Genomic DNA, 21,514 nt, shown 5'->3' with positions numbered 1-21,514 from the left:
TGGTGGCAGCGACCCCTCTGAAGGAGCGATGGAACAGGGCTGCTGAACCCAGACCACAGGCACCTGACCTTACATCAAGCAACATTTTTTTACGTGTTTTCAAACACACCACCTAACTTAAGTGGAAAAGATGCAGTTAAGCTTAAATAAATGTGGAAGCATCGATGTGTACGTTGTACAAACACTGCACAGGCAACAGATCTGAACTCTGACAACTAGACAAAATCTGATGACCTGTAAGTAGTGTTAATTGAAGTTAAAGAAATTTTTGTGTACATCTGTGTGTCTCAGGGAAAAAGATGATGAAGTTCTAGGAGAAAGGACTGCTCCCTTTCAGCACTTCAGCACTGCACAAGCTGTTTACCTGGACCATTACAACACTAAGGAACTGAATGTGCAAGCAAGCTGGTATCGGTTAAATGCAACCTTTCATTACCACTGAATGTAATGTTACAGGATTGCTGCATAGTTAACAGAAAGAGAAAGCAAAAAAATCTCCATCTTAAATACCATCTTAAATATACATGTACTAAATAAGACACTAAATCTATTTATTTCCTATGCAACCCTTAATTTGAGCCTGCGAAATTGAAAATGTTTGTGGCTGAGGAGGTCAGTTCCAAAGTGTCGTAAGGTGAATAGCAGTGGACAAGCAGAGAGCAACCGCTAGCTTTTGATGCTGCCAACCTTGCAAAGTGATAGAGATCCTTGTGGGGTATACAGACCAATGCAGGAGGATGGTTTAGGTTGAGAGGATGAAAACACAATGCCCACTAAATCTATGGATATGGTTACTATCTTAAGTCTCTTCAAGGCATTCAGGGCAGCAGGAGAGATAACAGGCATGAATGGAATTAAACTTCGTAGTCAGACCTCTGAAGTCTACCATCATTCCACATACAAAGCCCATGCTTTGTCTGGCTTTAACTGATGGACAAGGATAGGATTCAATCTGAGAATTGCCTGTAATACTGCATGTACCTACCCAGTGTCAAATTTCTCCATTTTTACAGGTAAACATTTTTGAAGAGTACTAAACTCAACATAATACAGGTCCAGAAATGTAAGTCTGTGCTCCATACAGGACTAAGTCACATTGGCATAAGAAAACGGTTAGTATGAAGTTCTGACTCCTAGAGCAACCACAGATTCCAACAACCAAGCAAACAGCATTGTTGACCAACCAGCCAGTGATACCTGCCGAGTGCTCACTTACCTCTGGGCATGGGCTGGTGCAAACTAGTAAAGGGTTGGTCAGCCCTGCTAGAAATTTTGCCTCCATCACTGACGTATTTAGCTGCCCATATTACACACATCTCCCCTTTAATACACCAGAACCATCTCATTCCTCTGTCCAGTATAGACTGTTTTCCTCCTGTTTTATTCTTTCCCAGCTGCTGTCATTTCAAGGTGTAAATGAAATGATGGATGGGTGTTAATACTTTCTCCTGTGATGCAGGCAAGTGACACGGGATAGCTTGCTTGGCAGTGCTGCCAAACTTGATGTGAGCATGCGTCTTTGTGAGAGAGGAAAAAAAACGCATGGGCGTGAAAATTTTAAAGTTCACTGAAGCATTTAATCAAGATGACGTTTCAAATGTGTAGTTAGAGGCAACATCAACATACCTAGCGCCTAGGATCTCGTAAAACCTTGCTGTAAGTGATGTTTCTTATTGAAAACTAGTAACTGCTGGAGACATACAGGTAAAAATTCATGTATATATATTATTTTAATTATGTTTAAACATTGTAGCCAAACCTGAGACATTACAATATGGTGTCAGACACTAAAAAATAAAGTATGGCTTCAGTGATTTGGAATTTGTAGATTTATGGAGCTACTGAAGATTTTTAATAGGAGAGAAAATATTGTAATATACTAACAATGCTACCAAGAAAAAAGTATGAAAGAAAACACTTGCTAAATAGTCTGTACTTATTCAAAGAATCATGTGCAAAAGAGAGGGAAATTGGAGTCAGAGTTTAGGTTTGAGCCATGAAGCATGGTCTGCAACACCAAGCTGGAGCCACTATAAACATCTTTTCTGAACCTCTTACTAATCCGTTGCTTTAACAAAACACCTACAACCATCCAAACTGAGAACAGTTAGGAAACAGTGGATCTTTTAAAATGGCAGAGTCCTATAAGCAAAGGAAAAATCAGTACTGATTCCAGGGTGCAGTGACTTAATTCTGTCCTGTTAGATACACTTTTTTTTTTTCCAGACAACATGAAATTATACGCTTCACTGATGTCAGCTCTTAAAAGCACAACCATTAAGATATATTAGTGTTATGTTGTCTACAATGTGACGCCATGTCAGAGGAAAATGTAATTTAAATGGTATTTATTTTCACTTCCCACCAAGAATAGCTTGCCAAAATTTTCTCAGCGGTGGAAATTTACACTTATCAAAATACTACTAATTTCATGAGAAAGGTAAGGGAATTCTTGAATTTTTCTTACCCTCCTAAAGATAAGAATTTTACATTTGAAGGATACAGTGACAGTAGAAGCATAAGATAGCAAAAATATTCCATTGGGCAACAAAATAATCACAACCGCAGAAACTACAGCATGAAGTTGATGTGTTCCCTTTTCTCCAGTTCATAAAAGTCATCCCCAGGAACCAAGTCTTAAACAGAAAACCCAGCTCCTTCCTTAAGCAAATACTCTTCTAACTGCATCTTCTGTAGCTGATCTATGTTCTTGCTTCTTAGTATTTTTATGCTTAGCATTGAAGGTGTATACCCAATCCATTTATCACATGCTCCTCTCCCAGGGGCTTTTGCATATTAGACAGAAATACAATATACATGATAGAAATTCTATATAATAAATGGAAATGCTTGTATGACAAAACTATTCATTTTCTCTATCTGAGGTCAAGTTTGACATCCACAGGTATATAGTGTTACTGCATCCAGAGTGGCTCCAGCTCAATCGGTGTGACTAAGTGTGGTATGGTATTCAGATTGAATAACAGTGCAACTTTGAACATAATGTCACATGCAAAATATTTTAAATCAGCAACCAAAAAATCTTATATATATAGCTGGAAACTTTTTAGTCTATACTGAGTAATCTTTGCTTGCATTTGTGCTTTAAAATATTCAGAACCACCTTTAAATGGTTTAAATAAATCAGAGAACCAAAAACCAACAGAGTAGGTAAAGAATGGTGAAATACACAACTGAATAGTAAGCAAAAATCAGCCTGACCACCTTCAACAGATTCATGTTTGCTCTCTCAAGTGGAGACAGAGGCTGTGCTTGAGAGCAGACAGATGAATTTAAGACAAGTTGCAGTATATATTTCACTTGAGCTCCCACGTTGTTCTGAGACCCTTGCAATGCGCAGACAAAACCAAACAAGCACCAGAATTTGTGACATGACTCCTTGCTGAAAGCAACTGGAAAGCTCTGGAAATTACAATGTACCTGCCCTGCTGTAGTTGGGAAAGGACACATGGAGTCAGTGTCCCAGTTCTGGGGAGGTATGCAGCTTTGTAGAAAGCTGATGTCAGTGCCCCAGTTTTGGGGAGGTTTGCTGCTTTACAGAAAGCTGATTTTAATCTGCTACTTTGAAGCAACTGAATATAAACTGCTCAGTTTCTTCTTTGCCAGACAGTGAAAAGTAGGAGTCATTTATATTTGGTTTTGAAGATAGGACTGTTTCTTTTTTTTTGTTGTTACCCACTGTTAGATGATAAGTGCAAAAAAAAATACAATTCAGGACATCTTATCGTGTCTTGGTGGTGTATGAGCCCTGCCATTACCTCTCTTCCCAGTTCAGATCAAAAAGATGAAATGCAAACAGCAGAAAAATAGTAACATTACCTTCCTGCAGCAAGAGACTCAAAGAGACGTAGGAGGTATCAATGACAGAAAATACAGAACAGCAGACCTCTCCAATATCCTGTATTTTTGAGAAATACCAGAGGCTTGAATCTCAAAGTCAATCTGTGCTCTTCGTAGCCTTGGTATCCCTTCATGTTCTGCCATTCAGAGTCATTTGTGCCAGAAATAATGGGCTACAAAACAGGTTAAGGAAAGAGTAGATACTGGTCTTGCAAGTTTTCTGTATTTTTTCTGTGTATCATTACTAGTTTGTCCTTTTTTGCATGAGTTTGGCTGAGAGGCAAGCTAAAGAACCAGGGAATTAAGGAAGAGGGAGAAGTCATAGTAACAGCTACCCTGGCTAGCCCATGAAAACCCATGGTGGGAAGGAGAAAAGGAGAAGGAGGAAAGAAGGAGGAAGGAGGAAAGAAGGCAGAAAGAAAAGGAATAGCCACAATGATGGAGGGAGGGGGAAGGGAAGAAAAGAAGAAGGGCTCTGAAGGGAATTGAAAGAAAACTTTTAATGGATTTGTACTGAGGGAAGACAGTTGCTTTAGTGAATTAGAGCACTGTACTCATGTTATGTTTAAAGTTGCTTATTTGAAAGGTATGCTAGCCCCAAGAAAAATTTGACAATTCTCACCCTCATGACAAACTTCTGGTTTTGTTTTTTTTTTTTCTGGGTTTGAAGGTATTTTTAAAGTTGACATTTTTTTGATGTAGAAAATATGTCACTAGCCTTGGACTGTGTAGCTTTCTCAGTAGGAGAGGTTTCTGAAGGGAAAGGAACACTTGGAGACTGATTTGACAGGCAATTTTTACTGTATAAAATTAATGGCAGTTGTTTGAAGCTGCTCACATGTCTGAAACATTAAAAATCCCACAGCTGAATTTTTAATCTAGGAGCATAGAAGATCAAGGAGCATTACACTTTTGCCATATGGTTCTACAGTGTAGGGCATAGTCACTTGCTTCCTTGTATGCATTTTGAACCCTCTTCATAAGTTAACCACATTCCTGTTTCCAGATCTTCTGGAAATAATTTTGGAAGCTACTATAACTATTCTGCTGCACCAGCTGAGACCCCACTTCTCTTCACAATTTACACAAAGGTGTCCTCTCCACTTTTTTTTTTTCACCTACAATGGATATATTTTATCATACCATAAAGAGAGTTACTACACTTTTTTTTATAGCTGTTTTTGAAATTAAAAGACTTCATTAAAAAAATCTGTTAACAATACAAATGTTTAGTATAAATAGTAGTAAGAACCATGGGTAGGCAATTTTCAGAGATGCTATGCAGGTCCCTCCTGCAGACAGCAGCACCCTTATACACTGTATACCCATACAGGGCAGATGTTAGCACTACTGTTAGCCTCAAGGCTGCACAACTTCTTAGTATAAAATGATACAGCATTAAAAAAATAGTTCTTGCATCTTGTATTTCTTTAGTAGATTCTTTTATTGTGGTGATAAATTTGGAACAATGAGATTATTTGATTAAACTTTCTCAGCCACTGCTGAATGAACTACCCTGCTTGTAGAATTAATAAAAAGGCCAAAACACCTCATTAACATGCTTGGTATTGAGCTGGATTGGCAGCAGTGCAGTTTAATCCTGCCAAAGGGCATTTGCTGAGCAAAGTCATAAAGCTTTTAAATCATATTCTTAAAGGTTGAGTCAGGAGAAGATGACCTTGCAAAAACTGAAGTCCTAAACTGTCTAGACGTCCTCCCCCCCCCCCCCCCCCCCCAAGCCCATTCATGTTAGAGCTTCTTACTGCACAGAACAATATGTTAAATACTATAGCTTCTCCTTGTGTAATTCAATGCACCAAGCTTCATTTTGCTGTGCATGCTGATTGGAAAGCTAGATACAAAAGCTTAGTTTGGAAAAAGCTGCATGCACTAGCATCCTCTTTCTTTTAGTATCTGAAAGTTCCCTAACATCACCTGACCACCTAAAGGTAAACTTCCTTTTACAATAATTGATACAGACCCACCACACCACTTTGAGCAGCACCTCACATTCTGTGTAAGCAATTACAGTTCAGAAAGACATGGAGAAAGTGGAAAAAAAGCACCAGTTATGCATAATCATGCCTATCAAAACATCACAAACATCAGGATGAATGTCATCATTGTTGTTTAAACTCATGCACCTATGCCACAAATAACTACAGAATGTTATATTGTCAAGTAAATTACATCGTGTCTCGTACACAGCAACCGATCTAACAGCCTACCTGTGAATTCAGAAGAGTGGTGTGATTTTTGTGATATTTTCAAGAAAAATGTGATTGCGGTAAAATTTTTAAGCTAAACAAGTGAAAACTTCCTAAAAAATTGGTAGGTCCTTTAGCTCCTTTGTTTATCTAAAGTGAATTTTCATATTCCTTTTTCTAAGCTACCTTAAGTGGTTTTGTACTTAAGGTTTTCCTTTACATGTTTTCCTTTGTTGGTCCTTGCAGAATTCCCATTCAAGTAAAAATAGGGGAACGTGAGAAAATCCAGCAAAGATAAATTAAGCCAACATGACAATCATGAAGCAGCATGTGGAAGGCAAACTAAAAAACACACACAAAGGTAAGGAAGAGATGACATTATGCTTAGATACCTTCATTAGGAAAGGGACACTCACCTTGACAGTCTTGAAATACCAATATTTTCCTTGAAACAGTAATCCAGAGACAAAAATAACAAAGTTTTCTTAGGCTATAGGAGTCCAAGGCACTTCAGGAATGACAGTGCTGTGTGAGACTGAAGACCTATGAGAAAGACTGGAGGAGAGAAACATTCTTCAGGCCACTGTGGAGTTTGAGTATTTGGCTATAAAGATAAGCCAAAATGCTAGCCTTGGTAATCTTCGGTTACAATCTGTAATAAATCAAAAAAGAAAAAAAAACACAACCCAAGGATATTGAAAACTTCCCTAATAGGATTTTTTTAATGGCTGCCAGAATTATCAGTGTTAGTTGTATGAAATAACTAAAAATTTAGAATAATTCATTTTTATTTTTTCTCCTGCTACACAATGCAGGATGAAGTGGTTGAGATTTCACACATTAAAAGTTTGAAAAGTGGCAGCATTTTATGCTTTACTATGAAGTGAAGAGGTAATATGCACCCTTTGTACCGCACCAGGGATTTTTATATTGCTTCAGTGTATTTTCTGTAAACGTTGAAATGGAATTAAAATAGCCCCCACAAAACACAGCCATTATTACTACCTGAGCTGCAGCTAGTGCTTTGCCATTGTCCAATACTAACACGCATATATACTAAGAGTTTTATCTCTCAGCAGCTACTAAAATTAATGTCTTGTAACCTTAAATATGGTGTTTCTCTACAAAAACAAAACAAATCCTCATCACAACAGTTTTTTAGCCTGCATTTTGGCACCAATTATGGATCAATATTGTATTTATTCCTTTTGTTGTCATAAATAAAAGGTCTCTTTTTTTGTGGCTTCTCCCATTTACTCTATTGTCAGTTCCTATGACACTATTCAAGACAAAAGCCCACTCACACTGTGCAACTACTGAGGTGGTCATGTCATTCCCCGTGCCTCAAGTTCACTTTGTGCTGCTTTAGTGCATAAAACACTACCTTGGCCTTCCCTCTCTAATGGTTGCAGATATTCTCTGCTATATTAAGTATAACACTCCCTACTATTATAAAAAAGCAGAGATATTGTAGTATGCAGAAGCCTTTTTAAGCCTAATCTTATCAGTTAAGTTAAAAAACTTCAACAGAAATACTCAGCTCTGCTCACGTAGTTGAAGAGATGAAACAAACATGTAAGTTATAAATGGCAATTTTTCTGACATTGGAATAATCCATGGGCTAGCAAGCTAATGCTAGGCTCTGGTATATCTCCCACTAAAGAGTAAATATTCGTCTTTCTTCTGGGATCAGTAATTTTGTAGCAGGTGCATATTTTAGTATTGAGGTATTTTGTGATAGTAGGACAAATAAAACAAAAAATTCTACAAACAGACTGATGAAACATTTCCATTGACTGAAACAAGACCATGAAATTAAGCTGATGAACAATATTCATGCTTATTTAATAATTTTGCTTGTTAGTAAATCGAAGTAGTGACTTCATTAGACCACTGTACAATTAGTAACTAGAACTTGCAAAACAGAACAGAAACAAGAACATCTGCTCTAGGAGAAAATACACTAAAATCCTAGCTGCTTCCCAGTTCTTCCAGAGTGCACTTATACACCAAAGAGAAAATCTTCATGGCATTAAGGGAACCTGCATTTACCATGACAGCACACCACCTGATCATATGCAAAGGTTTATGAAAAAAACCACCCACACTCCCCAAGAGGCAGCCTAGGGATGAAAGGTATTTTTCAGACTTGTGCATTGGCAGCATGAGCAAAGGTTCATCATTTAGGAGACACTTAACTCCACTCCTGCAGAGTCCTGTTGCCCCATGAGAATAAAGTAGGAGAGAAAGTGACAGCAATTCCCCCTTTTTCTCTGTTCCTAAAGCAGTTAACTTCAGTTAGCAGATCAGATTATAAACAGACTGGAGGTGGCAAGAAAATGCCATCACTACAATCTCATTGTAGTTTTTAGACTGGGCATAGAGTGAAGACTAACATGAATGCCTTACAGCCATTTGTTGTGAGAAAGAGACAGCACGTTCTTCTTCCTATAACCTGGGACAGGTGAAGGGGCTTGCATCTCAGCAAAAAAACCCTTACAGTTTAAATACTTACAGTTTAAATACCGGTAAGGATTGTTACCAAAATAGAAGTGCCATGCTTAGGAAGTTTACTGGAGCCACCATTGCCCAGACACATCTGTCAAGGGGTGAACCCCATACTATTTATTTCTGTTCTCCACAGGGGAGAAGTGGAGGCCTCAATCTTAATCGATCACTGGCAGCAGCCGTTTCATGTGCCAGGCCAAAATCATGCCAGAAAGAACACAGATTGTATATTAGATTTCTAGAGAAGTATTGCTGCAGTCTCTCCTACTACGCCATTTAATGTTTTGTATTGCATCACTCAACAGCTACCTCATCACTTGCAGCCTCCTTGTTTTTTCCATTTTATTACAATTTGGTTGTCAAACAATATTGAAAAGGTATAAATCCTGGGTAATGACTTGTTTTCCCTTTTCTGAATGCTCATTCTCTGGTTCAGAATGAACCCTTTTTCCATCCCTACCCTGCTCCCCCCAGAATTAAGCTATCATTTCATCTGACAAAATTCAGTTTCTCCTGATTCTCATGGCTTACCCATGGGTGCTCATCAGCTCTGCTGTGTATGAACCAGCCCAGAGGTCCAGAGAGCACTATTTGTGTCATGCTTTCCAGAAATGCAGTTTGTAGCGCTAACTTTTGAAAAGATTCTTTGGTGATATTTTGTAAAGATACAAATGAAACACAGAAGATACTTCCCTGAAGCCTGCAAAGCGGGCCAGTGCGAGGGGCAGCGCTGCTTGCCTGCTTCCCTGGCTCAGATTTCACCGCATGCAAGAGGAAGTAATCAAAATGACAAAAGAGAAGCACCAAATCACAAAGGAAAAGCACAGAGTACCAACTAAAATGCAGAACCTTGTCCCACTACTCAGAAGCAGGAAAGGCAGCTTTGGGAGGAGAAAAACCCTGAACATCCTTAAGAACTCAGATTACCATGGAATCGAAATTGCTGAGCATCAGACAAGAAGGATTATAGTTGACTACTTACTAGTGGTAACAGTTATCAGCACACCATTTTCTTACAAAGTTCAGCCTGCCCTCTGTTACCTTGTTCTGGAATAGGCAGGATGACTGCAGAGCACCATTCACCACCTTGAGGTCCAGCTAACTGCAGGGGTTTTCATCTAATGGCACCTGTGTTTCAGTATTGCTTGACACCAACTGCAGTGTGGGAGACTAAACTGATTTACAGAAAGTACACGTGATAAAAAAGGAGGGAAGTAAGGCTTCTCATATGTTTGTGATTTTTTTTTTACTGGGGATAAAAAGGTAATGTGCAATCATACTGTTCACCTAAACATATCAATTATATTCTTGTGTTTTAAAAAGTTCACCCCTCCTCTTCATTTCTATACCTTTCCTAGGCACCAGTTGATATTTAAGGTATTTACCTACACAGACATAGTTGTTGCCGGTATTAAGCAAAGGGCAGTATGAGCTGAAAAGAGGGATAGGAAAATACCCCTGAGAGTGATCTGTGCTATTCTGGAGTGTGAAACTGTGTGGTATCAGCATATACATGGTCTTACTCTCTGTTAGTGCCTTTCCAACAAGATGCGAGTGTCTGTATGCACGTTCTAGACACCTGGAGCTCATTGCTCCCATATGACCACTGATCAGCTAATTCTCCAAGCTGCTGTACCAGCTGCGTGCCCTGCTGGAAGCTGCTTACATGAGGCTAGAGCATTTTTGCAGTCTTCTGCAGGAATATAGCAGACCTCATAGCACCTTTCCAGTATCTGAAGGGGGCCTATAGGGATGCTGGGGAGGGACTCTTCATTAGGGACTGTAGTGAGAGGACAAGGGGTAACGGGTTAAAACTTAAACAGGGGAAGTTTAGATTGGATATAAGGAGGAAATTCTTTCCTGTTAGGGTGGTGAGGCACTGGAATGGGTTGCCCAGGGAAGTTGTGAATGCTCCACCTCTGACAGTGTTCAAGACCAGGTTGGATGAGGCCTTGGGTGAGATGGTTTAGTGTGAGGCATCCCTGCCCATGGCAGGGGGGTTGGAACTTGATGATCTTAAGGTCCTTTCCAACCCTAACTATACTATGATTCTATATGACCAGGCCCTAGACAAGCAAAGGTTCTAGCTGTTGAGATGTACAGAGAGGCATATCCACTTTCCCTTTCACCACCTGGGATTATACTCAAGCATTAAATTTTTAATAGAAGGACAGTTTTGTAGTCTCTCTCCTCTTTGATCATTGAGGAGGTTTTGAAAAACACATTGGTTCCCTTCCTTTTGAAGTTGTGCACAGCAGGATCCCTAGTGGTAGATAAGCAGGCAGATGTAGTGCCCAGTGTTAGATCTTCACTGTCACCATAACAGCATTTAGTAGGGATGGTGAGCTGCCATCATTTGAAGTGAGACCAACAAGTGCTGCAGAGTTGTGGGCAGGAGGCATGACTTTCATTTTGAGTCTGTTCTCTCCAGCAGTGAGTAAAGGACCTGGAGAAGGGCTTGTTCCTTTTGGACAAGAGACCAAGGAGTCTCTGTGCTTCACAGAACAATTGGAAACTTTGGTCTCTGCTTGTCATTTGAGAGGAGATGAAGCTTTGCAGGCTTTGGTAATTCACAGTGCAGCCTCTCATTCTGCGTTGTCTGCAGCTCCTGCTCTATTTGTCAAGCTATAGAGAAGCTTCTGGAAATTATCGCCTTCTTCCCCTCTCTCCCTCTCTGCTACTCCAACTCTATGGACCATTATTAGTAACAAACATAACAAGCTCAGTTCAAATTTTGAGAGTCATTTATGCATAAACACTTCTTTTAGATTTTCCTTTTCTAAACATAGTATTGGTGGAAAGTGGTAGCTGAAAAGTAATAGAAGAAAAGTTTCCTTTTTCTCCAGAAGCCATACATTTAAACTGTGATTAAATAATTTCTAGGCAATTACAAGCATTACCAACATGAATCAAAAATCCTAACTTATCTGCAACAAGATAACACCTCTTGGGGCTCATTAAAGTCATAGCTCCATCCCAGGTGCAGCTCTTCCACTGTGAAGTGCCATAGTCTTTCATATTGGTTGCTTAATACTAGATTGGCAGGCAGTATACATGGGTAATTAAGGACCTGGTTAAAACTGCAAAGGAGTTGTCAGAATATATGCTTTCAGGTGAGCTAAAGTGATTCCTAAATTTATATTGTATATGAAGGCAAACAAGAAATCCCTGAGGTGTGACACTGGATGTTTTGTGTCAGAAGGCAGTGGGAATTGGCAGCAACCTGCATGTCACCAGTAGTCCTATGACAGTTTCTAGCCATGAATCACTTCTATGAAAACAGCAATTCTCTGTGCTGTAAATATCTTCAACTGTCTTTTAGATTGTGACAGTACAGCATGGAAGAGCTGACACTTATCCTGCACTATATGATCACCTTGTGTAACTTGTCCATACTTTAAAAAAGTCCAACCCCACCCAACAATCCATAAGTAACAGTCTCCTTAGGGGAGATCACCTTATGTCTAACACTTGGAAGTAAGAATAGCTTGACATTCAAACAATAACCCAAGAGTTTGCGGTCAGGAAGAACAGAAGGGAAATAAACTAAGACCTTAATTTAGGACTTGCTTACCATTGTAGTGTTGCAATGTTATGCTTAGCTTCTGTAAAGCAAAATTTCTAGTGACAATGGGCACAGGCAGCAAAAAAGAATGATTTTTTGTGACATATAGCAGCAAGTCACTGGCTGTCTCAGCAGACATAAGTGAAAAAACACATTTCTCTCAGTTTGGAGAGGTTCATTTCAGAGAAGCCTACAGCCTCCAGGCAGTGTAAAAGCAAGGCTGTCCACCGGTGAATTTAGCACAAAGCTCCATGCAGAAGGTCCTGCTTCTGCCATAATTTCCCACACTAAATTACTGGCACTTTCAGCTGTTTCCCTTGGTGGCTCTATTGTTCATCTTCTTTTTCCTTCCTCATAAGAATTTCTTGTCCTTTATACAAGCTTCAAGATGTGATAAATTACTATGGCTTTTTTCAAAATATATTTTGCCTTGTCTGTATAATGAGGTCTATTGATCTGTTTATAATGTTACAATATTAGTTCCGTTAAACATATTTACAAATTTCAGTGTTAGAGTGAAAACAAATACCACACTAACACAGACCTCTTCATGAGGTACGCATTTGTTAGAAGAATACCAAGTTTGTTTTCCATTGCTCATGCATACAGTTTTCCACTGCTTTGCTGATTATAATGAGTGTATTGATTTTCTCATGTGCACACACACAAAACTCTGCAAAAGAGCTCCGCAGTGAAAAATATCCTGCATACTAATATCCCAGCTGGTATGTTAAAGGGCTGCTTGTGGGCAGTAATGTCTACTTAGAGCTTAAAGAAACAGAGCCTTCATTTTAGAGTAAATTAGGAACAGGACAGAGGCTACTAGACCAAATACAAAGACTTAGATCAAATAACTCCATCAGCAGTCTGTGCTTACACCAAGGCTAACTCTGAACTCACTAATTGAGCAATTTCTACCTCTGCTACTATGAAAACTTGTAGGGATCAGAAGCCTCAGAGCAAGCACTCTGGAACAGAATGACAAAACAGTGTATTTGTGCATCGCAGTACACAACATTTGATCAGAATAATCTCCTGAAACAGCAATATCATTTGGCCCAATGGCCTACATAGTGTGGTAGCGTAAATGCCAGTGCCCCTAGGCATACCAGTTGTTTGTAACTTTAATTACATGGATGTCATATGCATTCATTAGAATTTTTTTTTTAGGCTGAAACCTATCACATACAACTTGGAAAGTTTTGAGAGAGGAAATGCTGGTGCACACTGGCCTTTGATTTGGTGAACGTGAAACCTAGATGCAGTGCCGTAGCAAAGACAGAAGTAGTGAAGAAGAAAGAATGCAACTAAAGGGAGAGACCATTTTCCCAATTAAATTAAATGTCTTAGCTCATATTATAGAGGGTAATACATGTGCCACTCGATCTATCATAGTAAAAGGAAGGAGAAATACAGAAACAGAAATTTAGACTGCTGTTATCCTTACAAATACTATAGGAGAATTTACTGGCCTGCATCCACACACTTTCGCATTTCATAGAATTAACTCTGTACTTCAGGGCTCTTTGATTACTAATTGCAGAGTGTTCATTACAAGCATGATCATCTGAGTACAAAACAGTTCAAAGAGGATAGATGAAGGTAAATTCTAAACATAAAATTAAAGACCCAGAACAAAGATGACAGATAAAAGCCCTAAGAAAGGAAGGCAAAGACTGCAGGAGACAGACAAAACTCTTGGATTCCACGCTGGCTAGAACTGGTCATGTTCAAGCAGGTGATGGTATTCATCTGCTATCTCCAGCACTGCTAGATAAAAAGCCCACAAGAGCTTTCTTACGGACACAATGATGTAAACAATTAGATCTTCTGTTCTGTTTCTTGAATGGAAGAGGCAGTTTTATTTTTGCACCCTGTACCCAAAGCAATGAAATCCCAATAATAGAGCAGAATACCTCATGCCTCCATTCTGCCATGAAGGCAGTGCTTTTAAAACATGTACTGAATATGCCTTTAATCAATGCTTCACATTTACGTATCATAGCAGTGAGCTGTATTTAGCCCCTTTACTGAGGGCCCTGGCTGTAGCTTTCCCTATTTTTTCAACATTTCACAATGAAAAAGAACAGGACACAGATGTACATCTGTCCATTCACAGAAGGCAGAGTGCACAGCTGAGATTTCTGACCAAAGGAACACACTGGCTCAATGGAGGCAGTTTCTAGAATGTTGCCATTCAATGTCTGTTTTTCTTGCATATTCAAGACTTTAATCACCATCTTTATCCATCACAGAAATTCAGCACAAGCTTCAGAACTTATCCTTGATCAGATTATAGATCTAAAGACAATGGAGGGTGGAGGGTGGGAGGAAAGTGTTTTAAGATTTAGTTTTCGTTTTCTCATTACCCTATTCTGTTTTGGTTAGTAATAAATTAATTCTCCCTAAGTTGAGCCTGTTCTACCCATGACAGTAATTGGTGAGTGATCTCTCCCCATCCTTATCTCCACTCACAAGCCTGTCATTATATTTTCTCTCCCGTGTCCAGTTGAGGATGGGGAGAGCATTACTCTCACTTGTCTGTATGGACAGGCATGGGTCGAAACCGCAGGTGACAAGGTGCATTGAAAGCTGCAGATCCAACCTTGCACGTGGGTGGATCAGGGCATTGGTCGCTTGAAATTGCCCCAGGAGATGACAGTCCTGGTCGGACACTTCCTGATTGCCTAAGCACCCTTTTTTTTTTTCCAATCAGTTTTGCCTATCCCACTTGCCCTTGGTCATTGTGCTTGTAGAAGCACACAAAAGAATTTTAGTAACACAAAAGAATTTTAGTATTGAAGAGTACTGAGCTATCTGAATGCTAAGAATTGTTTTGCTTGATATGAGGCAGATATTGGCACATGCATGCTCTTTCCATTAACAGGGAGAAAATACATTCAAGCAGATCTGACTTAGCATTACTTTCCTGAATAAAATTCACTTACCTAAGCTAAATGAGGTTTTATAAAATAAAATTAAAAAAACCCAAACCAAACACAAAACCACCACCAAACAAACCAAAAAAAATTTCCAATCGAACCCAAAACCTAACAGAACTTCTCTCTTTTCTTGCTTGCTTTGATCACCTGTGAGAAAATTAAAAAGGTTGTCGCCATGTGACTTCAGCACTAAAATCCTATTGAAATAAATGGTGCAATTAACACCTCTGAAAGCATTTACTTGACCATTCATAAAGTCCAGAACATCATCTTTCTCAAAGTAATTTTTTTTATAGTTGGCATTTATAAATATTGATAAATGTCAGAGACATTAAGTAGAAATCTTGCTGTAATGTACAAAATGCACTTGACAAAAACGGGCTTTTTTCCCCTGACAGGATCACATAGGTTTTTGCTATCATGGCTGAGTTGGAAGCTCAAATGTTATCACATTGGAGCTAGAAAAATCACATCCAAATCTCAATTTTCAAAGCACATTAGCTTAAAAATAAATAAAATAAAAACCCCAAACAAACAACAAACCCCCACCTTTGCTTTACTAATTCCTAGATTTTCAATTGTTAATTTTAATTTAAAAGCCCTGTTACAGTGTATTCTTGTATTAAAGTTTTTACTACTTTTCATATTAAGCAGAAGATGCTTATATGGAGGAGAATTTAGGAAGTACTGCAGTTATGCAAGAGTTAATGCTTGTGTAGGTCTTCAGTAGCTTTTGGAAAAGCAGGATCAGGTACAACTAAGGGTGTTTGCCTGAATCTTTCAGAAATAATGTATTTATAAATATATATCTTTTCCCAAGATAAGAGGTTCAGAAAATATAAAGTCCACTGCTTTTATGTGTGTACACCTACTAATGCCTATTTAGGACTACTTTAGAAGATGAACTACTGTATTCAGCAGTAGACACCTACTGCAGTTTATCATTCAGAAAGGGACATGGGGAAGAGCTCAGTACTTGGATACTGTCTGGAGTCCTGAGGGGCTGAGGGTGTTGCAGCCCCCAGTAAGCATACCCAGTGACAGATAGAATTGCTGGGATTTGAAGTCAGGCATATCCCTCAAGATGTCTGAGAATGTAATTCAGTTCCGATTCATTCAACAGGTTTCACTGGGGTTTCAGAATACTTTTCTATGGATTATCTGTCTTCAGGAGCAAGAAAAAAAACTATAAATCAACATCAAGGAGGTTTGGCAATTTTACCTCCTGCTTTTCTTCAAGCATAGGAAGAGAGAGCACTCTGAGAAACCAGTATGAACAGGAAAATAAAAGGAGACTGCTCAGAGAGGTTCCCTTTACTGAGCTTTTTTGAAGGCTTTCATAGTTCCACAAGACAGATCTCTTACTTTTGCAGTTCCATCAGGTCAGATTTCACTACTGCAGAGATCTCACTGACTTTATACTTCAGTTTATAAGACACAGAAACAATGCTTAGCTTCCAGCCAAACTAAAGATCAAATACAGTTTACCCAAACAGACGTTTTGAAATAGAATAGGTTAGGTTCAAATGGTTCCCTCAACTGTGATAATAGAAACCTATAGTATCTGCAGTCAAAGCCTTACTAAAAACTTTATGTTACTCCTCCAGCTCACTCCAGATAGAAGTAAAAGTTCCAGCAATACCCTGCCAATGTCAGTGAGTTATACATCACTCTCTCAGTCCCACTTTTCCTCTCTGAATATCAAATCCTCTTATGCAAAGAGGAAGCAAGCAGGACTTTGGAGTGAGTAAGAGAAGACCTGTAGTCTGTTCACATTTACAATACAGTTTGAGATGTCTGGAAGGTTTGTTTTTACTAACACAGGTTACACGATTTCTATTTTCCACATTAAACATCTATACTTCAACATTCCACTGTTATTCTTTAAAGGAAACTATACTTCAGAAAGTATCACTGTTATGAAGAGCATGTTATACTATAGGCACAATTCTTAACTGTGTTTTCTCCAAAATAGGAATTAATCCCTTACTCCTTAGGATACTTATCCTACTTCTTGTTAACACAATGAATGTTTGTGTATAGTAATATACTATAATATAGGCTCTATGAACATGAACAGAAAAAAAATAGTATATTTATATTACTTGTCAAGAAAGTTAAAACTTGTTAATATATTCTTCCTATTAAAACAAATAAACCATAACACTAGCAGCAGTGTAACACAGAACACACATGTTAGAGATCACTGATTCAGAAGCTTTTATAGCTCGGTTATGCATTATGTATGCGATAAGTGACTTTCCCTTTCAGCTTAATCAAGAACAACTATTTGGACCACAAATACTCTCTGTTCTCATATTACTGAAAACAATTATACAAGTACAAGGAAATTTTGTATAATACTTATTTAACTGGAAATATGAATCTGCACTGATCCACTTAATGTTGAAGTACTGCAGTTCTGTAGTAGAAACCAGAGAGCTAAAAGTGTGCCTGAAGTGCATGAGCTTCTGAAGACAGAGGTCGGTAAAAGCATCTCTTTATGAAGTCTGCTTTAAAAGGAAGACACAGTTGTTGTGGTTTTGCTAGCAGTTAAGTGAGTTTCTCTACTTTACATGAGAAGTCCCTGACCTAGATTCATTATCAGTATTTCTCAGCATTTGTATAAACAGAGGTTTGGCATAAAATTCCCAGCCATATCCCAGAAGGAGACATTTTCAGGGAGCAGTTCTGGCAACTCAGTCTTTCCTTTCCAGCAGTCTCTCTCCAGCCCTGAGCGCACTGGAGCTCCACCCTCAGTAAATCCTCACCAACAAAGACCTTTTTCATTTGTTCTCCCATCTTCTGGTCTCTGTTCACATTTAGATGGTCAAAAAGGTAACCACATATTACTTCAGCTGAAACAGAATTCCTAGTAAGAGTATTCAGACACAGCTCTTTCTACTCTGATGATCATAGCCTTTGATAGTAAGTGTTCACACAGATGCAATAAATCCAGAGTATATTCTGTGGAAGCATAAAGCTAACTTATTCCTTAAAGGAAAATATGCTTCAGAAAGTATCATTGTTATGAAAAGTGCATTATACTGTAGGTACAATTCTTATTAAATGTGTTTTCTTCAAAATAGGAATTAATCCCTTACTCATTAAGTATCAATCTGGTTTTCTTTTAGCCTTACTTCCCATAAAATATTTAATTAAAAAGACTTAAATGAAACTGGTGTTATCATATTCTCTCAGTATCAGTACTGAATTTTGTAAACCATGCTTTCATAATAAACTTTACTATGAGAAACTGAACACGAGCCAGCTTCAGTGTGCGCTCGCAGCCCAGAAACCAACCGTATCCTGGGCTGCATCAAAAGGAGCATGACCAGCAGGTCAAAGGAGGTGATCCTGCCCCTCTACTCTGCTCTCGTGAGACATCACTTGGGGTATTGTGTGCAGTTCTGGTGTCCTCAACATAAAAAGGACATGGAATTGTTGGAACAAGTCCAGAGGAGGGCCACGAGGATGATCAGGGGACTGGAGCAGCTCCTGTATGAAGACAGGCTGAGAAAGTTGGGGCTGTTCAGCCTGGAGAAGAGAAGGCTGCATGGAGACCTCATAGCAGCCTTCCAGTGTCTGAAGGGGGCCTATAGGGATGCTGGGGAGGGACTCTTCATTAGGGACTGTAGTGATAGGACAAGGGGTAACGGGTTAAAACTTAAACAGGGGAAGTTTAGATTGGATATAAGGAGGAAATTCTTTACTGTAAGAGTGGTGAAGCATTGGAATGGGTTGCCCAAGGAAGTTGTGAATGCTCCATCCCTGGCAGTGTTCAAGGCCAGGCTGGACAGAGCCTTGGGTGACATGGTTTAATGTGAGGTGCCCCTGGCCATGGTAGGGGGGTTGGAACTTGATGATCTTAAGGTCCTTTCCAACCCTAACTGTTCTATGATTCTATAATTAAGCAACATAAAAGGCTCTACATACTTACCCTCCTGACTTACAACTTGAAGTCCTGGCTGGTGCGGTACAGGAAGGGTTGTAGAGTTCATTGTTTCCCATCTTACAAGTATATCTTCTGGCATGACTGCACCCCAGAACAGGGCAGATCCTAAAATTAGCTTAAAATGGTCTGTGTTGAGGGGTGCTCTACTGTTATTAAAATATGTGATTGTGTCCTAAATGACCTTACATTTGAATTAGGGAGCCTGAGGCTCTGTTGCTCACCGATGCTGGAACCAGATATCCCTGGCTGTGATGCACTCTTCAGAAGTCTCTAAATTACCAGTTTCTCACTGGATTCTCACCAGAAATCTTTTTCGAGCTACATGAAGGAAGAATGGGCTAAGGTCATGTTTGCTGACAGTAGACCTAAAAAAGGAAAAGACTAAATTCCAATTTCACTGCTCTGATTTGATGTTGTCACATAATTGCAGAGCTTCATTTCCTGCCTATAAATTGAAAAGCTCATTGCAATACATTTTTGCAAGCATAATCTCATACTCATGTAATTCAATCCTTCCTGTATTTCATGCCATGTATTAAATGAGTTGCATTAGAAAACAAACTCAACGGTTGTTAGTGGTTAACACATCTGGGGAATTAAATCAAGCTTAAAACCATTGCCAAAGCATTTGACACAAATCTCAAAGGCAAATATTAATACAAATCTCTATTATGTATCCTGTTCTGTAGTTCCTTATTACCTCTTTAGATAGGAGAAGGAGTGCGTGCCAATTTACTCTACACTAACAACAGCTTCCAATAGAGTTGTGCACCCCTCATAAACCATGTTTTGCGTGCACCTCAGTAGATGTGTGTGGGGAGGCAGATAAAAGCCTCTTCTCCAGGGAATCAATCAGGTGTAATTCCAAAGATGGTTTTGTCTTCGTTTACCCCAGAACAGCAGGAACTGACCAAGGTACTCTGCACATCCAGAATCCTCCTCTGCAGGCATTCTGGGTCTACGGACTGTGTAATGTAAAGCCATGATGTTCCAGCCACCTCCAGTCTGAATTTCAAAAGGAGCACATGCTGCCTGTGGTCTGACAGACTATTCAGAAAAATGCCTGACTAGGAAAACAGTTTAACTGAAACAAAGAGCTGTGGAGGTCATACATACAGCATGCAGGTAAAGCCTTGAACATGCACTCAGCTTCAGCATATGGTTAACCATAGGTTATCTGACCTACATTCCTCCACCAGCAGCATCCCTTTCAGACATGGTCTTTGTTTCCTGTGAAATATACACTCAGGCAAGCATATTTATTCTTTACTGCCCGAGTGTACCCAGATGTGTTCCTCAAAACTTCATCAGACCAATTCTTTCATTCACACCGTTTCAAAATTTCACTCCACTGTTTCCTGCTACGCAAGGGAGGGGCAACCACTAGAAGAGGGGTCCAAACCTCTGGGTCTTACACAGTCAAGTCAGTACAACTTAGTTCTTCCCTTTCTGGTTCCTCACAGTTTTTGGCTTGTTGCCTTCACCTGGTCTAATTGAGTTTATAGACACATTCGTTACTGGCAGACACAGCTCCTCTTTTACCTCTGGTATGACTAACATAAAATGATAGAATATTAACAAACTTAGCAAGAGCGGCTGGCATTCTCCAATCTAGCCAATGGGAAGATACTTTGCTTAAATAATTTTGTGACACACTCAGAAAATATCAGGTGTTAGCCTGATACAATTTGCTCCCCCACTGAAAGAATGAGTTAAGTCTTTGTTCCTAGATCTGTCCACATCTTTGTAACCTGGATCATTATTAGAGCTTTATAAAAAACAAACGAAAAAAATAAACTATAGCACTTAACATAAGCCATGACCCAACAGGTGAGTTCAGGTCTCTGTGATCCATGCAATCACTTTCTGCAAATTTCACAGCCTAACACTTCCAGAAGCACAAATGTCTTTCTGACAAAAATCAGTCTCCCTGGTGAACACAAGGCTTATTAATTTTTATTTCTTTTGTAAGTCTCCATATTAAAAAAAAATTAAAATCTATAAAATAAATATGCAATATTTCTTTAAAAGACCGTTTGAGAAATTGTTTATTCTGATTATTTTAACATTGAGTATCTTTAATTAGCAACTAAAATTAGTAGAGGAAAGTTGCAATAGTAAGATTGCATAGGAAACAGGATTCCTAACAAAACATTGCTTCCAACTGATAATTGCTGCAAGTCATTTCTTTGAAAATCCAACCTTTCACAGTTGTGTTTCTAATATCCAGAACCCAAGGAGCAAAGTTTATTTTGTACATTGTGAACAGACAAACTAGGGCAAGGAAACCACAGTTCCCCACACACTGAACAATGTGCCAGCTACCAAGTTTTGGGAGGAGATGAGGTAGGGAGTTTCTCTGGACTACTAGACCAAACTAAAGGAAGTGATCACACACAAGAGCAGGTTGAAGGACCCATGACAGTAATTATTCTGTACCCTCCAGTTGTCACTAGGTTAGCAAATGGCAGCTTCC

This window comes from Pezoporus wallicus, unplaced genomic scaffold, assembly GCF_028554395.1.
Source record: "Pezoporus wallicus isolate ANWC-B61680 ecotype Strahan unplaced genomic scaffold, APGP_CSIRO_Pwel_v1 scaffold_6362, whole genome shotgun sequence".
NCBI lineage: Eukaryota > Metazoa > Chordata > Aves > Psittaciformes > Psittacidae > Pezoporus > Pezoporus wallicus.
This window is presented reverse-complemented; position numbering follows the sequence as displayed.